Source organism: Corythoichthys intestinalis, chromosome 19 (genome assembly GCF_030265065.1).
Source record: "Corythoichthys intestinalis isolate RoL2023-P3 chromosome 19, ASM3026506v1, whole genome shotgun sequence".
Taxonomy (NCBI): domain Eukaryota; kingdom Metazoa; phylum Chordata; class Actinopteri; order Syngnathiformes; family Syngnathidae; genus Corythoichthys; species Corythoichthys intestinalis.
In genome coordinates, this window is record NC_080413.1 from 7,415,778 (window position 1) to 7,434,884 (window position 19,107).

The following is a 19,107-nucleotide window of genomic DNA, read 5'->3' on the forward strand; positions in this document are numbered from 1 at the left end:
GGGGTGGGCTAGATAATTAATTCCGAGATTAATGTACTGTAGCAGTGGTGTGTTATTAAAACGCTATTTTTAAATTACAGCTCAGAAAGCACCCCCTTGGGATTAAGAGTGTTAGCCACTGATCTCTGCTTAAGTTATGGGAGGAAACGCAGGGGGTAGGAGGAGGGGGGCTACTTTATATGCCCAGGTCGCTGCTTCTTACGGAAACGACGCAGAGAATCTTTTTTGCCGTTTGCTCTCCTCGGCGCTTCGCTTAAATCGCCTTTAGTCTCCTCATTAATGCACTTAGAACTTTTTACTGGATAGATAGAAGGAGGCCGCGTTGGGCTAGCAGCGGGCGTTTGATGTCCCGATATCAGGCCGTGTTTGCTGGGAAAACACGTTTGTTTGCCGTGGCCGAGATGCCACGCAAGCTTTCGGTTGAAAGGGACTTCAGTGATGGAATCGGTCACCTTTGACCTGAAAATCCGGTTGACCAACGTTAATACACTGCTGTTGACGGCGATAAACTTTCAGTCAGTAGCGGATGCTGGTTTTTCAATGAGGGGAAGCACAAAGTGTGAGTGCTTTGCAACTAGAGGTGGGAATCTTTTGGCAGCTAACGATTCGATTATGATTACGATTCAGAGGCTCTGATTCGATTATAAATTAGGGTGACCAAACGTCCTCTTTTGCCCGGACAAGTTCTAATTTCACGTAGTATCCTGGTCGTCCGGGCGGGTTTTATAAATTCATAAAAATGTCCGGTTTTGATGATTTTTCACAGGACCAATTTGAAGAGAATCCCTCTGGCCGCTGGGTGGCAGCGCCTGCCTGCGATGACATGGCTCCTAGTAGTAGGGAGGGAAGGAGTAGTTCTTCTTGTTTTTGTTGGCAGTTTACCCCTATCATGAGGCATTACCGCCATCTACTGGGTTTACGGTTTGGCCACAACGCCTGCCCAGTTGTTAAGTTTTTAACGATAAATACGCATATAATGGCAACTGTTGACTTTTGTCGGAGCTTTGACTGTAAAATCCTGTTTGGTGTCGCATCGTTGCGCTGCCGATTATTGTAAACTTTTATAGCAAAGTTTGATTTTTGCCTCAGCTAGCTATCAGTAAGCTAAACCACGCTAGGCATTATGGGAAACTGAGTTTTTCATCTGCTACGTTTGGAAACATGCTGATTGAATAGTTTGTCAGTTTATTTCGGTTATTGTTTGTGTGTAATCTAGAACATTGAATGAGAATATCAATTGAAAGGGAATAACAATTTGTCACGGACAATTGTAGTGTTAGTAATTTATAAAAATGTTTAGTTGGCACATAGCCCACTGTGTGTATGTGTATTGACTGGACTACATTTCCATGGGTCTACATTATATATATATATATATATATATATATATATTTTTTTTTTAGTCATTATTATATTTTTTTTTCTATAAACTGCATTTTTCCATCCAGAATGAGGGGGCACACTCTAAATATATTAAAGTGATATAGGCGTCTTTGAGTGAACTTGGAGTAAAATTCAAGTATCTTGAGGCCGGGCTGAGTGTCCTCTTTTTTGGAAATCAAAACATGGTCACCCTATCATAAATCGAGACCTCGCTTTTAATGTTTTGTACATTAGTTTCAAAATTGTTCAAAAATCCTCTGAGGCTAAACCAAACTAATATTTCAGTATCATGTTAACAGTTTAAAACAGTAAATAAAATACTCGATACCCATTCTGTATCAGCAGCTGTAAACTACATACAATTAATTTAATGATGTGAATCATCCGTTAAAGTTGTTAAAATTCTCCCGTTATTCCATAATTTCCCTTCTGTCTACTTTCGAAATGTCAGTCTTAAAACTGTTTCATCATTTAAAGATGGATTAAAGTTAAGATTTCGCCGATTTAGGAGTATTTTAGATAAAAAGTTAATCAAGTTCACTGCAACAGAGCCTTCTAGAGAAGTCCACTGCTTTAAGATGGCGCCTGTTAACAACGCGGCAACTACTAAACGGCAAGTCTGTCATTTTGCATCTAGTTCTTTTTACATATTCTACCGGCACACTTTGCATCTAGCCTCTATTTGAGACAGTGGAGGGGCTCAGCGGCAACAACTGCTAGGTAGGGAAAGACTCTAGACTGCCAGAAGTCAAGTCTCCAAACACAACAGCTACAAATAAAAAATAGAAATGGAAGCGGAATTTTTCGCTCGAAGTTTTTAACAAAGCAAGTGTTGCTAGGATGATTATTAAAGTCTGGTTAAATTCAGAAAACTAGAATGAAAATAGAAAAATGCTTCCGTGGATGTGACTACAAGACCACTGATTCACTCATTTCGCTGTCATTCAAAAAGGGATTCGGCCTCAGACAGATCATCCAGTCATCATGCAGAGAACAGGCATTCCAATGCCCATAGACCTCCCTAGAGACACACAGCTTCCAATGGGTGGGATAAAACCAGCCTTTAGCCCAGTTGTTCCCAAACCGGTCCTCAAGGACTAGGGGTGCACGATATCCATTTTTTGAAACCGATATCGATAACTTCCTGCTCCTCAAAGCCGATACCGATATCGATAACCGATAAATATATGATTTTTGAAATGTATAACCTGAGTTTTTGAACACCTGAAGGTTTAAAAAAAAAAAAAAATAGTGGTGCGTTTCACTTCTGCACTGCCCGACAGCCAGCTAAGAATGAATGCACTTCCATAAACCACAAGGCTTGGTCTTTTTTTGCTTTGATGGGAAGACACTTGTCTTAATATTGTGAAAGTACAACAGAAAAGTACACATATTCAATACTCAATATACAACAAACTTCACAATACACTTATATACACAACTATAATATGTATAGCATAGCACACTAGCTTGAGCTACTAAAGCATTGGCGTGCTTCTATAACACGACTTATGAAGTTCTGTACATATGACCTTTCACCACAGAAGTAAACATATTTTGCACATCCATATGTAATAGTAAACATAAAATATATACATATATTTCCTAGGCGGAAACGTAACAGAAAGCATTCACGACTGTCAATGCTACCGCTAGACACCGCAATGTGTAAGTGATTGAACCAAACTACTGTAACAAAAAATAGGTGCATTGAATTATTCTGACCAGCAGGTGGGAGCAATGCCCCGCAAATGGTCAACTGATTTCCCATACTATTGTGTAAACTGCAAAGCCAGAACAGTACATATTATCGGTTCTATTATAAATGTTATTGGATTTATCGGGATGACGTCATAATTCCTATTATCGGACCAATAATTATCGTGTACCAGTATCAAGAACCCCTGTGGGACCTGGTTTTTGTTCTTACCGATCGAGCACAGACCGTTTAACCAATGAGGTTTCTGCTAAAACAAGCAGCATCTGACTACAATCAACTGATTAAACTTGTAAAACACCAGATTGGTACACATGTGTCGTCCTGTTTTGCTGGAAAGAAATCCAACACCCACAGCGGCCCGATGTGGAATAGTTTGGGAACCCCTGCTTTAGCCAATGATTCGTCTCGTTTCATTGTAGAACAATACACTCAACTCTGGAGACGCACCAGCGTCAACATTGTTCAAAGGACAGTGAAGCTGCGCGAATGAATGAAAAGCAAGCTAATAACCAGTGATAAGAAGCTAATTCTGAACAAAAGTTTAGCGCGTTGTAGCGCATATTTAGTTAATCACATGTCCACACAACAGAATACATTTGATCACTTATTTTTGGACATTTTTGGGGGAAGCTGGGCTTCCATTTTAGTCTTGCAGAAATAGCCGTTCTACACTGCTTTCAGTCCATTTGAAGTGGAAGGAATGACAGTAAATGATCATGTTTCAGTGCTATTGGCGGCTGAAGGATTTATGGTTATTGCTTAGGCTTAAAGTTTAGGCTTGTATTAGTAGGTTTGAAGACCAATAGGTTGAAGGTCAGTTTAAATGGAACATTTGACTTAAATTTGTAGGCTCTCATAAGCCACAATTGTTCTCTTTTACTAAAATAAGTTATTAGAAATACATATATTATTGCCATTGATTTAAAAATCTATAATATTTAGTACGTTTTTTTGCGTGCAATGGAAGCTTGGGGTGATGAAGTAGTTTTTCAGTGTCACTGGACGAACACTATCGGTGTTCTGCAATACTTTCCTGCACATCGAGACGTCCAACACATGCACACATCGGTTAAAAGCGGCGAGTACTTACTATTTGTGATTTTATTGAGTCTTGTATTACCTTTTCATTGCCTCGAAATACTTTTTGCATGTGTTTCCCTGTCATACTTTTAAGCATATTGTTTTCTTGTGGTAGCCTCAAAGCAGATTATTGATCTGTTGACCACATTATTCACATAGCATATTTAAACCACTCTTGTTCAATATGACTGTTTAAATATTTTTTAAGGCATCTTTAGAATGTTCTGTCTGTATGCATCTAAACAAAACAAGCTGGTGTAGCACATTTTGGCAGAACCGTTTTTTTTCCTACCCTCGTCTCGTCTCATCCAGTCTTTCCTGTTCATCTTGCTTTTGCTGCTAATTTTGTGAAATGTCGACAGTGCTGTCATGCTCATTAATGTTCCTCTCGGGTTCAAATGAAAGTGTTGAAAAGATGACATGTTTATGTCGCTAGAGTTGTACTCTGGAAGCCTGGCAGGGTAACCATGTGATGTCACCGCCCTGCGACGTGAACAAATACGGCGACCTGCTAGCTAACCTAATTTTACAAATTGCATTAAAACGAAAACACCACGAGGGGTTTCAATATCAAATTATTGTAACTCAGGATAACGTTTATCTTTTAAGAACTACAAGTCAATGGATCCCTTTATGGGTTAGCCTATATGGGTTATGGGCTAGTATATATGGTTAACGTGTGGTTTGTGGTTTAAGATTTAGTGTCACGGTTGAAATACCATTGAGGTCAGTCCTACTATTAATGTTCAGGTTAGTGTTGTGGTTTAGTGTTTCATGTTAGGGTTTGTGTGTAGTTCACCACAAAAATCTGAAGGTGTTTTTTTATATGATGATATGACATTTTAGAGCTTTAGTTGTAATACCGTGATAATGTGATCCGGCAATATTTTTGCTCAAGGTCAAGAAAATGATTTCGGCCCATGCCTACCAATAACTCTTAATTGTTTTTTTTTTTTAATCATAGTATTTTACTCATTGCCCACCAGCAAGTTAAAAGCCAATCCTTGTGTTCCGAACGTCACCAAGCACCTGTGGCTGCTGGCTGATCAATCCGGGACCCGTGGCGACAGAAGAGACCAGTCCGTCCAGCTCACTGTAATTAGCACGGGCCCTGTTGATTCACCGATAATGAGCGGCAGTTCATTAGCTCTGCGCTAATTGCCGCCCCCCCAGCACCTACCACCCACGGCTGCACTCCCCAAAAACTTTTCTCATCTGCGAGATAAAAGCAAAAAGATGGGTAACCTGTTGGGAAATGGGAGCGGAAACAGATGGAGAATGGTATTTGCATTCATTTGGACTTATTCTAGCATGAATGTGAAAGTGATTGCGCAGATGCACGTAGGCAGGATGCAGTTTTGTCCAAGGACACTATGGAGAGAGTCTGTACACTAATTGTGAGCCACTGTTTGCTGATTCAGCCTCGACTCAACCACTGCTGGCATATTTACGTCAAGGCAGAAAAAAAAAAAAAAAAAAAAATATTAAGCTGGAATTGAATATTATATTGTTCAGAAATCATAAATATGAAATTCAACATCTTGTTCTTGATTGGGTATGGTTCTGAGAATAAAAATGTTATCCTTCATCCTTTATTAACAAACACATTTAATGCAAACATGGACATAAATCTTCATAGACAAAAAAGACGCCACCACTTCAGGGCATCATTTCTTGCTTATCTTTGTTTGCACATCTGCGCTAATTGCTCATCAAAAGCTAATTGATGTTGTTAATTTATGCTGTTCACGACACTACAATGTACCACTTTGTTAGGTACACCTGTTCAAACGACTAAACATTAACTCACTGACTGCCATTGTTTGCGCTAAACATCCATTCCATTATTTACGAATGATTGCTGTGTCATAGCATTTCTCCTATTTACAAGTGTTGAGTCCGCCTTCCCTCCTTCCACCCGTTATTATACTCACTTAGATGATGAAAAACATTTTAATTTCGGTAAAGATAGTGGAATATCTGGCCTTTAAACTAAACTGTTTCTGCGACTGGAACTATTTGAGTTCCTAGGAACGTTTTTAGACTCAGGAGAAGTACCTACGATACGGTAAGAAGACAAGCTCGAAAGACTTTTTAATTGAGATCTAAACAAGTATCTCCAACTACATGGAACTTAAAATAGGTTGATACTGCAGGTCTTAATCCACAAATCTAATTTTTTCGTGTTTTTCCGAGTCGAGTGAGACATTATTTTGACGGTCTGAACGGGACCGTTGCATAAAAGTGGACCATTTCATATCCGATCTGGGTCACATATGTATGTGGTTAAAATCCAATGTGGGCCATATTTTTCCAGAATGTGGCTGCTGTCTGAACTGTCAAGTCTCCCAAATCGAAATTCATGCAGCAATTATGTCAGCAAAGAGCGAGAGGCACAGAGGACAGCAGCGATGGAGCAATACATTAGCGTTAGCGCCTAGCTTGAACTCTTTTAGGGAAGAAGCAGGCTTGACAACAGTTATAAAAATAAATAAATAAATAAAATGGGGGCAGAATAAGTCTGAGAATGCTCGGTTCTCTTTCTGTTCGCCGAAAGAGCAATATTTCAATATTGCTAGAATGGCCGAGAGTTGGGGCAAACTGCCTATATCTGGTATGTCATTCACGCCAGTGGCGTGGTTAGGCCTATTTTAGGGGGGGCTAAAATATTGTCAAGCCCCCCTCAATTGCTGTTGTTTTTTTAAAAAAACAAAAATAATAATAATACAAAAAAATGCTGATTTTCACGATAAAGTTGCCAGAATGTTAGTTCATCATATAACCTATTATTATTAACTTAAATATGATTATAAATCTGTGTTTCCCTTCACTTCATAGAGTAAGGTACAGCGCCCCTTCAGTGCGTCATCCATCCATTCATCCATCCAATCCATTCCACTTGTTCATATAGACAACACCTACATCATCCGCCTTTTACCTGTGACCTTGTTGTTTTGCGTCATAAGTTACATCCCAGCTCTAAAATAATGCTGCTACTTAGTAGGTGCTAGCTAGTTAGTCTGAAATGCATTGTGAAGGTCCTGGCTGTTTATAGAGTTAAGTGTGCACTCTTTCTACCACTATATTTGGGTTGACTTCCTTCTGGAGTATCAGCTGTGTTTCTCACTTTACGCATAGATGAATCCAGGAGCGGAGCTCATTTACATATCAGGGTTTCCCCTACACATTAATTATTGTGGCGCACTGCCAAACAAAAATAAAAGCCGCCACACCGTGCAAAAGACATTTAAAAAAAAAAAAAAAAAATCTTAAGGCAGTTTCAAACTAGCGGCAGCCTAGTGTGAAGAGTTCAGCAGCAACCTATTCATTGTGTATCGTAATTTCCATAACACATCAATCTACGAAGTAACTTGCAATTGTAGCCATTTTTTCCTGTTGTTCTACTGTATTAAAAGAAATAGACTGAAACAACAACAATAATAATAACGAATAAATTATTAGTCTTTGTTAGCTGTTTGTGAAGTTTTGTGCTTGTACGCTAAGTTCACTTACATCCTGGTCGTCTCCTGGGGGCTAAGCCCCCCTGTTCTTAAAACCTAGTGCCGCCCCTGGTGGACGCACAGTGCATGGGTGCGTTCTATCGATCCATATAAATTTAGAACATAAAACTGAACGGGGATTATTTATGTCATTTGTGTCTTCTTTTTGGAAATCAAAATATGATCACCACGCCTAGAATGATGTAGAGCCAGCCTGTTTAGTCCAGAGCTTTTGTAGTCATTTGTTTTGATGTTTCTGCGCATGCGGGTCAGTTTGCCCAGCGTGTGTCGAACTGCAAGTTAGTACGCATGCGTAATACTTGATATTCAGATATACTGGACGGGTACGCCAAAAAAACAGATATGACAAACAATCGGAATTGTGCATTTATGAACCTAGCCGTACTGTCTGTCCTGTGTCCATGCATGGTCAATCTAGGTTTTTGCACTGGTAAGTCTTGTATCTCGTGTTTTATGGTTATACTGTTCTCCCGTTCTTTTTTTGCTGTTTTATTTCCTTTTGTAGCTCCAATCAGACCTCTGCAAGCGCCAACGTTTTATTTCTACTCAGTCATAGTTGTGCCTGTTTTTTTCCACTTTTAAGCAGATACTTAGCGATCTGCCAAATTGGCCACTTGAACGCTTTGTAGCGAAAGTAGCGACGCAATCCTCGGACAGGCGGACGGGCTTGTCCACAAGTGCGGTGATAATACCAGCCGGGGTCGCGTGTTCCGACTTAACAAGTGTCCATTCGGAAGGCAATCTCACCTCGAGCGAGCGATCGGCGTCTGCTGAGAGTCTTTATCGGCGAGGCCGTGATGAATCCCCAGCAGACCGGCACTCCGCCGCATATGCCGAGTGAGCGCGCATTTAAATGAAACCTCTCCCGGTGTGCATATTGTATGACACGAGGACGTCTAAACTCTCTGCCTTGTCAAGCGCTACATCAAACACAATAACAACAGCAGCAAGCCTCCTCCTCCCCCTCGTTCCTTTTTGCCTGCTTTCTTTAATACTTTCCCTGACATTTCCCTTTCTTGGGCCTCATCTCCAAAGGCTGCTTTCATGTGCCTTTCACGGTGGACTCATATACATTCTTTAAAGGCAACTTACCTGAGCGCCACGTCACGGCGTGTTGCCGCAGTCAATCACTCCCTGCGGAGACTGCGAGAGTCCTTTTGTCGACTGGGGTTTTGAACCAGAAGGCGCGAGGCAGGAACCTGATGATCACAGCATCAAAGCTGCCAGTCAGCCTCCGGGCGGAGCTGCCTTCTATTGACAAGCTCGCTTACGGAAATGAACGCAAGTATGATTGGGAAAATGTAGTTAGGGCAATTCTCCGATTGATGAAAAAACAGACTGTAGCCAAAGAGACCTTCCTTGGTTTCAAGAAACTTGAAAACCCAATGTAGTTCTGATTTTAGTGTACCAGTGTGGAGTTTGCGTGTTTTATGTTGGTTATCTTCAGGTACCAAAAATGTATGTTGCTTTGTAACGGTCACCTGTTTTCCTAACGACATCCACCACACGGTGGCGCCTCTTTATGCAATAATGCTTCAAAAAGTCTCTTGCACCCATATTCCGAACCCAACAGGAAATTGGGTATTTTGCATTGAATGTTGAAAAACATGCCATTTTTGTCGAAAACCGTCGTTTGAGACCATTGCGCCGAGGCAGTTAGTTGGATCCTCCTCAAAATTGGTGAGACTCTTCATGGGACATATCAGATCTTAAGTTATCAAAATGGTGAATTTTTATTTATGTTTGTTTTCTTCTTCTGTTGCTACTCGATTTTTGTTGGTGTCAATTGTGACTGCGTGTGCGTGGCCCGTTGTACTCCGGAGTGACAAGTGGTTGAGCTGAATTTGTTTATAATTTTATGTAATAAAAGTGCATAAGTGGAAGTCTGCTCCCGAATTTGCTTCTTCGTTAAGGATTTTGCCATCCTGCGGTGACAGCGTTGACCCTATATCGTCTATGAGCATTCGAAGTTCTGCGTCAAGGGAACGCGTTTCTCTGTAATTCACCACCAAGCCACTAGAGGGGTGTGGCGTTGTGTTTGTATGGTTTTGGGGGACTCATGTCGAATTCCTTTGGTTTTCTTCCGGTTAGACAACAATGACAAAGTAGATGGAGTGTTTGAATGTGGTTCTACAGATCATTGAACAACAAATGTTGATCATTCAAATGTTGAGGCGTAGGCGACAGAGAAGACTGTTTCGGAGGTGGTCTGTCTGAACCGGCGAAATGCACTTTCACATGTCAACGGACCGGTTTGATGACCTACTGTGCCGTATGCAGCCTTCGCTATTCCACCGGACAACACATAGCATGCTTGTTGATGCCACACAGAGACTGGCAGTCACATTACGAATTCTAGCAGGCTTAGTCCATTTTTGAGTGTAGCTCAAGAATGTTTGTAAATGGCGGTGATTTTGCTCTGAACGGTAAACAACAGTCTGTACGGACCTATCACAGTCCATTAACGTCACATCACCACGCGTTGAGGTGCCGCGTTGCCAGGATTTTGTGGAGGTGCACGTCAGGTTACGGCGTCAGGCCGTAAATCTGGTCTGCGTTGACGGCGTAGGTCTGCCGTCACCGCTACGCAGAAGCATACATCAGCCTTGACTTTTTATGCACGCATCCTGCCCTGCTACGCGTTTTAAATGGCACTCGAACATTTTTTTGCTCGACCACAGTGAAATTTTGGATCCCAACGTGACTTCATCTGTCTCACGTGAATGGTTGTGGGCGATCCCTGTGCCTCTGATGATCGCAGTTTTCTCGACCGCGGCTGCGACATTGACGTAAGATGGATCCGTCTATTTCTTGGATGCAACGGTCCGACCGGTGTTTCAACTTTGGCTTGGGATCTGTCTATTTCTTGGATACTCCAGGCGATACGACCTCAGGCCCAGACGTTGCCCCAGAATGACGCCTGGTTGGGCTGTTAGGATATGGGCCTGTGCCTTTCACATTGACAGACTTGACCTGGAGTGAGCAGTTTCTGGCCGTTGGCACTGTTTTGTGCGGCTCTTCTTTGTCATGTGTTGATTTGGGAACCGTGCTAGCGCAATTCCAATGACCCGGGCTGGCGGAAACCTAACAACCCGGCCAAAAGGCCCAACTCTGCGCGTTCACCTTAGTTTAACCCCTTGTACTGACTGCATTCGAAAAGATGGAAAAAAGGCTTCCAAACACAAGTTGACAGCAATCAGACAGCAAGGCAAAACAGCAAATAGACCCTGATGAGGAGGAAAGCTGCCTCCAGGGTCACCAAATCACAAGTCAACAAAAGATTCTGGAGAAAAATGACAACAATTAGTTAAATGTTCAGGCTTTTAAATGCTCTGGTGAGGCGGGCTGTGGTCCAGAAGAAGGGTGTGTTTGGGCATTGTTTAGGGTTATTGTCTGTTGTGGATTGGACAGGAGAATTTGGGCGTTACTGTTGACAAGGCAAAGAGATTTAAGGGTTTTGCTATCCTCAGCGCCACGTGAGTGCTGAGTGTTCATTTCTCAGTCACGGGTACTTCTTGTTGTCCGGTGTTCCTTGTGGCAAAAGAGGATGTTCCGCCATTTGTTCTGGACTGTCCAGAAGAGTTGATTGCGGGATTTGGTGGTGCAGACGTGGGCTTGTCGATGTCTTGCCAATCACCTGCTTGTCAGCGTCAATCTCCCTCAGTCAGCTGCGTGACACACACATTGGGCTTCCGTGGTTAGAAGGCCTCCTGTATCTCTTATGCCCTTATCTGCCCGTTGTTTTGGTGCTGCAATTTCCAATCATTCTAAGTTCCATAATAAAAGTGCAAAAGCAGAAGTCTGCTACCTTTCTTACTTTTTATGCACGCATCCTGCCCTGCCACGCGTTACAGCTTCCTTAACCAGTGTAAATTTCAGTGTGGTTTGTTTGTGTATATTTGCTGTGTCGCTCTCCAAAGTTACCTTGGACAGGTTCAAGCTCACTAGTGAAAACGGAGAGTATCAAAAATGGATGGAGGGATTCAAATGACAAAATCCAAGTGTCAGAATTTTGATTTGTGGCGTTGTTTACATGTGTTACATTCGAAAGCAAACCTTATGCAATTGGATCAGGCTTTTGAGTTCAGGCCTTCTCCACATGTAGATAAAAATCTGCTGTGTGAAATTTACATGGAACAAGTTGCAGTGGATGGTCCTTTGATCATTTAGGAGTTTTTTTTCCTCCTTAACTCTTCTAGATTTCAATGCATGGATACTGGTATGTGAGACATATGATCCTCCTCTGCAGTTTCTAATCATCAGACTATTGCGTTCATCAGTCAGCTCTGATGGTGGAGCAGAGTCGGGCGTTGATGAAATTCTGAAAAGTACGCGCGATTGTACAAGTACTCAATGAGATGTGCTGAAGTCATGTGACAGATTTAAATGGCAGAGGACAGGAAGCAAGTACAGATGAAAAGTCAAGAGAATTCTTCATGTTTCGCACCATTTGTTCCAGAGAGAACAGTAAGTGCTATGGGACAACCTTGAAAAGGAAACTTTTCATTTAGCTGGACAATTTTCTGGACTACATCGATTTAATTCTTGAGCCGTTGTTATTTTTTGAATATCACGTGAGTCTTGGGTTGGGCATTGTTTGAATTTGAACAGATCCGATTCCACGATACTCAATTCTGATTCTCTTAATAGGCAGGGTAAAAAAAAATTGCAGTTTATATTAATTTCTTCTCGATTATTTTTTAAATTATATGAACTTTCAATTAACTATGCATTTATCAATTATTTATCAATCACCTTGAATATGATGAAGTTTAAGATGTTTATTTTTCCAAAGCTCACAGAGAAAACATTTACTCACATAATCTCTTGCCTATTTTTTTAGAGTGTCTTATGCTGCAGGCATTTTTACATGTTATTGAGTTCCCACTTATGGGCTAACCTGGTGCAGAATATCAAACAAAAAAACTATAATAACAACTTGTGAAACCCAGTCCAGATTAGCAACGGGTACAATATAAAATCAGACAGTTTTTGTTGAGAAAAATGATCATATCTGCCTTCTCAGGCAGTAAGCGTTAGCGTTCTAGACAGATAGCGTCTCCTACAGTGGAGAACACACATTCACTGGGTGTAGATGAAGCTTGAACGCCTAAATATGACAAAGCGAGGAAAAAGTTGCAAATATTACGTAGGTACGCTGTGAGCCGCTACGCACTTTACATACACGTACCTTAGGTGGGAGCTATGACAAAGCATTAATATAAATTCTTCTATTGTTTATAATTTGATGTAGATGAGGCAAAATAAGGATTTCCATATTTGAAAACCAACTCTAAAACGAGATGCTTTTAATAATGTTGATTTTAACGGACGCGGCAACGCGCTACGTAAAATATGTCGCTGCTTATATAGCTACATTAGCCCGATTTAATAATACGATTTATTCTCGTACTATTCCATCCGTCTAACCATCATCTACCGCTTAGTCGGGGGTCAGGTTGCAGGGCAGCAGAAGACAGACGTAATTTGTTTTACTTACTTGGTTCTGATTGGTTAGAGGACCGGCGCACCGCGTCAAATACGGGGCACTCAGCTATGCACTACTCGGCACTTGTATTCCATGAAGCCAGAGGTGTTTAATCATATTGGTCGTGCAGCCACCTTTGCATGATATACAGTGGGGCAAATAAGTATTTAGTCAACCACTAATTGTGCAAGTTCTCCCACTTAAAAATATTACAGAGGCCTGTCATTGTCAACATGGGTAAACCTCAACAATGAGAGACAGAATGTGGAAAAAAAAAAAAAAGAAAGAAAATCACAGTTTGATTTTCAAATAATTTATTTGCAAATCATGGTGGAAAATAAGTATTTGGTCTACACCAAAAGTTCATCTCAATACTTTGTTATGTACCCTTTGTTGGCAATAACGGAGGCCAAACGTTTTCTGTAACTCTTCACAATCTTTTCACACACAGTTGCTGGTATTTTGGCCCATTCCTCCATGCAGATCTCCTCTAGAGCAGTGATGTTTTGGGGCTGTCGTTGGGCAACAAATAACAAATAACCCTTAGGACAGACTTTGGGCATCCCTGGAAGTATAGCAACCATAGTCCATTTCTTCTCATCCTCACTACATTCAGATTTAACTACAAAAACATTGTTCCTTCGTATATTGAATAAAGTTCAAGCTAAATAAACAAACGAACAAAAAACACCCGCCATAATTATTCATAATCCCAACGATTTGTGTGGAGCTTTTGGCTCAGTAGTCATTTTGGCATTTCTTGCATACATTTGCACACAAATGCGGTGCCTTGCTTGCTTTCCCTTGCGTTGGTCCAGGCGGAACGCAGGAACGGCTGACACACAAAGATTGGTTTTGTTTTCAATGCTTCCGCCATTTTGACACTCAGCCTTGTTGATGTCATGCGGATAAACACGCATCTGTGTTTTGTAGCTGCCATGGACTCAACTTTGCTGTCATATAACTGATATTGGATATTTCCAAACAAAGCTCTACCAGTTAGAAACAGAACATTGAGAAGTTGTGGTGTAACTAACATCACGTCTGGCTAACGTCCCTCATTTCCGTGTCTTTATATCCCTGTCTCGCCCACCTCGGTGGACATCTTTCATGTTTTGCACGTTTCCCGCCCGCCGCAGAGATGGGTCGCCATCCGCGGGCAAGGCTCCGTGCGGCGTCGTGCCAGATTTGCATAAATAAGCTCGGCGTCACAGCATGCCCACGCCATTGCCCAGGTGCAGGCGCATTTGCATATAGAGCCGTGATAGGGCTCCCCCGGGTCCCCTCGGTGACTGCGACGCGGGCAGGGGGCCGGCGCCGCCGCAAATGAGATCTGAATTGGAACCTGGCCGCCCTCCATTTTATGTGCGCGTGCGGAGGTGCCGAATGACCGCGGAGAGAAATAAGAGATAACAAGGGAGCGAGAGAAAGATGGAGGCGGGAGACGGGTGACACGTGGCGCCTCCCCCCTCTCGGCTCCCCCGCGATCCTGCACGCTTGACTTGTAAAGCAGATTATTGACAGCAGAGGGGGATCAATCACTTGTTTACATTATGTAATGAATCCCACGATGGCTTTCAGTGACGCCGTTGATATATTACCCCGCTCGCTATTGGATGCAAAGCAAAGCAATAGCGAGTGCAATACTTGTTGACTCCCTCTGATGGCCCCCATCATGCTTTTCCATTACCGCTGGGTCTCGGTGGCCTTTTGAATCTGCGCTATACGGCGAGGCAGGCCCACTCCTGATTAGTCACATGTCGCTCCTCTGACAATACGACTCGCGCCATCTGAGCACCATCCCGCCGTCTCCGCGACGATGAGAAGGAGTAGGGTTCTGATGGGCCGCCAGCCGGAGGAGCCTTGTGGGATAGCAAGGAAGCGGGAAGACTCAGTTTCGTTGGACTTCAGCTACCGCCAGCTGGCCCGTCTATTACTTCTTGCTGCTGAAAAGCAAACCTTAACTATGCAGTTATACATGGTGCTTCAGAAAGCTGAACACAGGGACAAAAATATACATTTCAATAGGAAATGATCCAACATCAAGCGAGTGACCCCAGATCAGCAGTAGGCAGGACTGTTCCAGACTAATTTGGTACCCCAAGAAATATGTTTGCTGGTTAGGGTTTAATTATTTGAATTGCGAATACCTGAATACACCCTGTGGTGAAACGTGGACACATCATCAGTGATGTACCTGGGGTCATAGGGTGTTTCGGGTCTTACATCGAAACACCCTATGACATATAATTTAGCTTTAGCAGTATGTCACCTAGACCCTATGTAAATAACCGCTAGCTTGCAGTTGAGCTAAGTAGACATGTTTATACAATTTAAAAAATAATAATTTTTTTTTCATCACAAAAACTGTCTTTTTCATGTTTATGCTCCTCTTCTTTCTTCTTTCCAAAATGCGAGCCGGAGGGCTTTTGTCTTTTTATGATGTCGTTCAATTGCGACCGATTGCATAAAAATAACACCTTCAGGTAGCTCTCTGGTCTGCGGGGTGGTGAGTGAGATTAGAGAATGTGGTGAAATTACCGCATTACAGGAAACAGAATTATTACATTATTAGAGAGACATTGTCAGGGAAACTCAACTTTGAACTCCAAGACAAGTGTTACCTCGATAGCTCGGTTAGAGAAATGAGTACGACCCCAACCATGGATTGCTTTTCTTCGAAGGTTTAAGTACAAGAGCTCTCGGCTACAGACGCGGAGCCACGCACAAAGCGCCTCTCCGCATGTGGACCAATGAACAATGCAGGGCATGCCTCTATTTATGAGTTGACATCATAAAAACAAAAACAAAACTTACTAGCATATCCTGGTAAACACATCTCAAGTTACAGAAAAACATCTCTCATAGGGGAAAACCACCTCAAGTTACAACCTTGAACACCGTCTGTGGCTAGAATGAAGTCTGATAAGCCACAGTTGCCGCATTGTATTCATTCAGGGCATATTGAAAAACATAGGAACATAACAGTCCATATTTGGGCATATTGTGATACCATCTACATTCGTCAAGGCCATGAGAAGGCACACTCAACAGATTAATATAACAATGATACTCTATACTCCAATGTTCTCATCATTCAAGCATAACAAAAAGCATACAAAATATAATGTATAATGGTTGTGTTTTAAGCATGAATAAAATTATCTCACAGACATATGACTATATGCATTGTTGTTCTTTTGTTTTATTGTCTTGTATATTTTTTTGAATACTGTTATTATTTTGAATACTGTTATTATCAGTTATTATTTGAACTTTTTTTTTCTTGACACCCTTTTGGACTCTGCGACGCCCCTAGCATTAGCCTAGCTCGCCCTATGGACTGCACAGGTCTGGCAGGAAGAGACCCTGAATTTTCTTAAAATCAACAGCAAGTCATCAGAAGTAAGTGACCCGTAAATGCCCCCCAAAATAAACAGGAAGTTACCCGTAAATGCCCCAAAACAAATAGGAAGTTACCCCTGGAGTTTACGGAACTAGTAAGAAAGAATTCCAAATTGCATTTTCTAATTAAGAACATATTTTTCATGTGATCCAAAATGTACTGGACAGCTTGGATGTGTGCGGAAGCGATCGATATATTCAACTTTTTGAATCGTGCGCCATGAAAATTAATGACTTCCGGCCAGTCTAGGTTTGAGGAAGAAGGTGGATGTGATGTCAGAGAATGAGATCTTCACTATACAGCCATACTATGGTATGCAGAAGGACTGCGGATTCAGCTGATTTTGCAGATTAATTTGTTTATTTTTCACGTCACACCAGTCCAATGTGCTGCAGGCTTCTGTTGCTACATCAGGGAGAGTGGTGTGAGCCTTTTTGGGCAAAACAAGTCCGACATTCAAGGGACCATTGGAGGGACGAGGAAGTAAGATAGTTGTTTTATATTACTATGTCAAATACTGGGATCATGGCACGTTTTAATAAGGAGGTGGTTTGCATTTTGTGGCTTACAATGCTTGCTGTCGGGAAGCAGGCAGTGCTTGCTTTCATCAGCTAGTGACCATGGCATGTGACAAGCTAAACAAGTTAAACTGATTTGAATTTTTAGTAAAATAAGACCCATAAATTCAATATTACGAATCCGCTTTTGTCAATGGATGATTCGAAGCAACCCAATAAAACATTGTAAGTGCTGCTGTAAAATTATTATGTATTGTTTTGTTTCATCATACGCTTATACGAGGGGGTATCATTGCAAAAATCAAGTGTAGCTTCGTACCGACGGTTTGACCTCAATTAACGCGGGACGACTGCATGAAAATGGCGCAGCACAAACTGAAGGCCAAACAAGAAGCGTTTGTCTCTCGTCAAGGGTGCCGAGAGCTCGCTAATTGCTTCTGCACGTGTTGTTTTTATTTCATTTATAAAAGTGCTGTGATACCCCGATGACCCTTCTTATATTCGTGTCATCAATCTTTATTCTGACGGTGCTGAATGCTCACCAGAGGCTAGAAGAGTCTGACATCACCTTTTGGACTCGGGACCAATTAAAACCAATGCAAGGCCAGGAATCATTCATTGTAAATTAGCATGAAAGTATATTTTCGGAATTCAAAGTTGATGTATGAGTGCCCTGTTTTTCGTGTTGAGACAGTGAATTATCATGTTTCACTGCCCTTGACGACCATAGTTGTCCAATCCATTAAAATGGATTAGGGCTGCGGCTATCGAATATATTAGTAATCGACTGAAAATTCTATCGATTAATCGAGTAATTGGAAAACTTTTTTTTTTTTTTTTTAGGTAAAGAGCAATTATAAATATACATTAGGGAAAAAAGGCCTTTAATCCAATATTGAACCATTTTCAGTCAGTGTCTTTATTTTCGATGTACATTGTTGAAAACAGCCAACAATTGCATCTCAGATGTGACTAGAAAAAAAATTCACTGCTTTCACTCAAAAAACTTTCAGATCTTATTACAGATTTTTAGATCTATTTACAGATTATATAAAACCTGTATGTAAGACACGTTAGCCACGCATCGACAGTGGTCATAATCAATAGAAACCTAGCCTTCCGAAAAGCTAACGTTACGTGGCCGAGTGACAGTAACGTTGAATTAATTAGCGATGAGAAGTGTACTGCTTAAAGATGGCGGCTGTTTACTAACGCTGCCCAGACGCGGCCGAGTCTGTCATTTCGCATCTAGTCCTAAATGCATGCGATATCTATGAGACGCATCGGACACTACCTGCTACCAAACTAGCATCATGCGGGCGTAGTTTTTAGCAACGTCGGCGTAGTTTGTAGCGGCTGTCGGCTGCGGTAAGTTTAAAAAAAAATTTTTTTTTTAATTGCTTCTTCCTCTACGCACGTGACGTCAGCGCGTTGTCCCGCATTAAAAGTAGTCTGGGCAAAACGTGATGCTTAGAGCTGGCAAAATTAAACGATTCCTCAAGGTGAATAAAATTACTCGAATCAGTTTTTAAACTTGAGGTATTCGAGTTGCTCGAGTATTTGTTTGAGCTCTAAAATGGATTTGATGTTGTTGGAATTCGCCAAGCCGCACGAAAACGGCGACAGCCGAACAGAAATGGTGCTCGTTCACCTCTTATGTTAACCCTTTGTACTGACTCCATGTTCCAAAAGTTTGAGGAAGACTCACCGAAAGCAGGTTGACAATTTATTTGTCGACAATGGTCAAAAATCAAGGCAAAAACAGACGACGGAGGAACAATTCTGGATCCAAAACAAGGCTACATGGCAAATGTTTCCGAGCAGCAAATCTGTGTTATCTCAGTGTCCAGTGTTTTTTAAGGCTGCGGTAGAGTGGGTCGGGCCGAAGGGTGTTGTTTTGGGATCATCCCTCCGTGGCCGGTTTTGGGCGGTTAGGTTCATGCGTGGATGGGAAGAGGTTGCCACAGCGACCGACGCTGGTCTTGACGTCC

General features: G+C 41.8%; 1 long non-coding RNA gene across 3 annotated transcripts in view; it reads left to right on the top strand.

Moving 5' to 3' along the window:
* Positions 1 to 19,107, top strand: part of LOC130907586 (uncharacterized) — a 392,577-nt gene that overhangs the window by 24,461 nt on the left and 349,009 nt on the right. The window contains exon 5 of one of the 3 annotated variants that reach the window (XR_009061500.1): positions 5,148 to 6,563. The exons of the other annotated variants lie outside the window; for them this stretch is intronic. This is a non-coding gene — a long non-coding RNA (uncharacterized LOC130907586). Of the gene's footprint in view, positions 1 to 5,147; positions 6,564 to 19,107 lie in introns of those variants that run through there. 3 annotated transcript variants of the gene reach the window in all.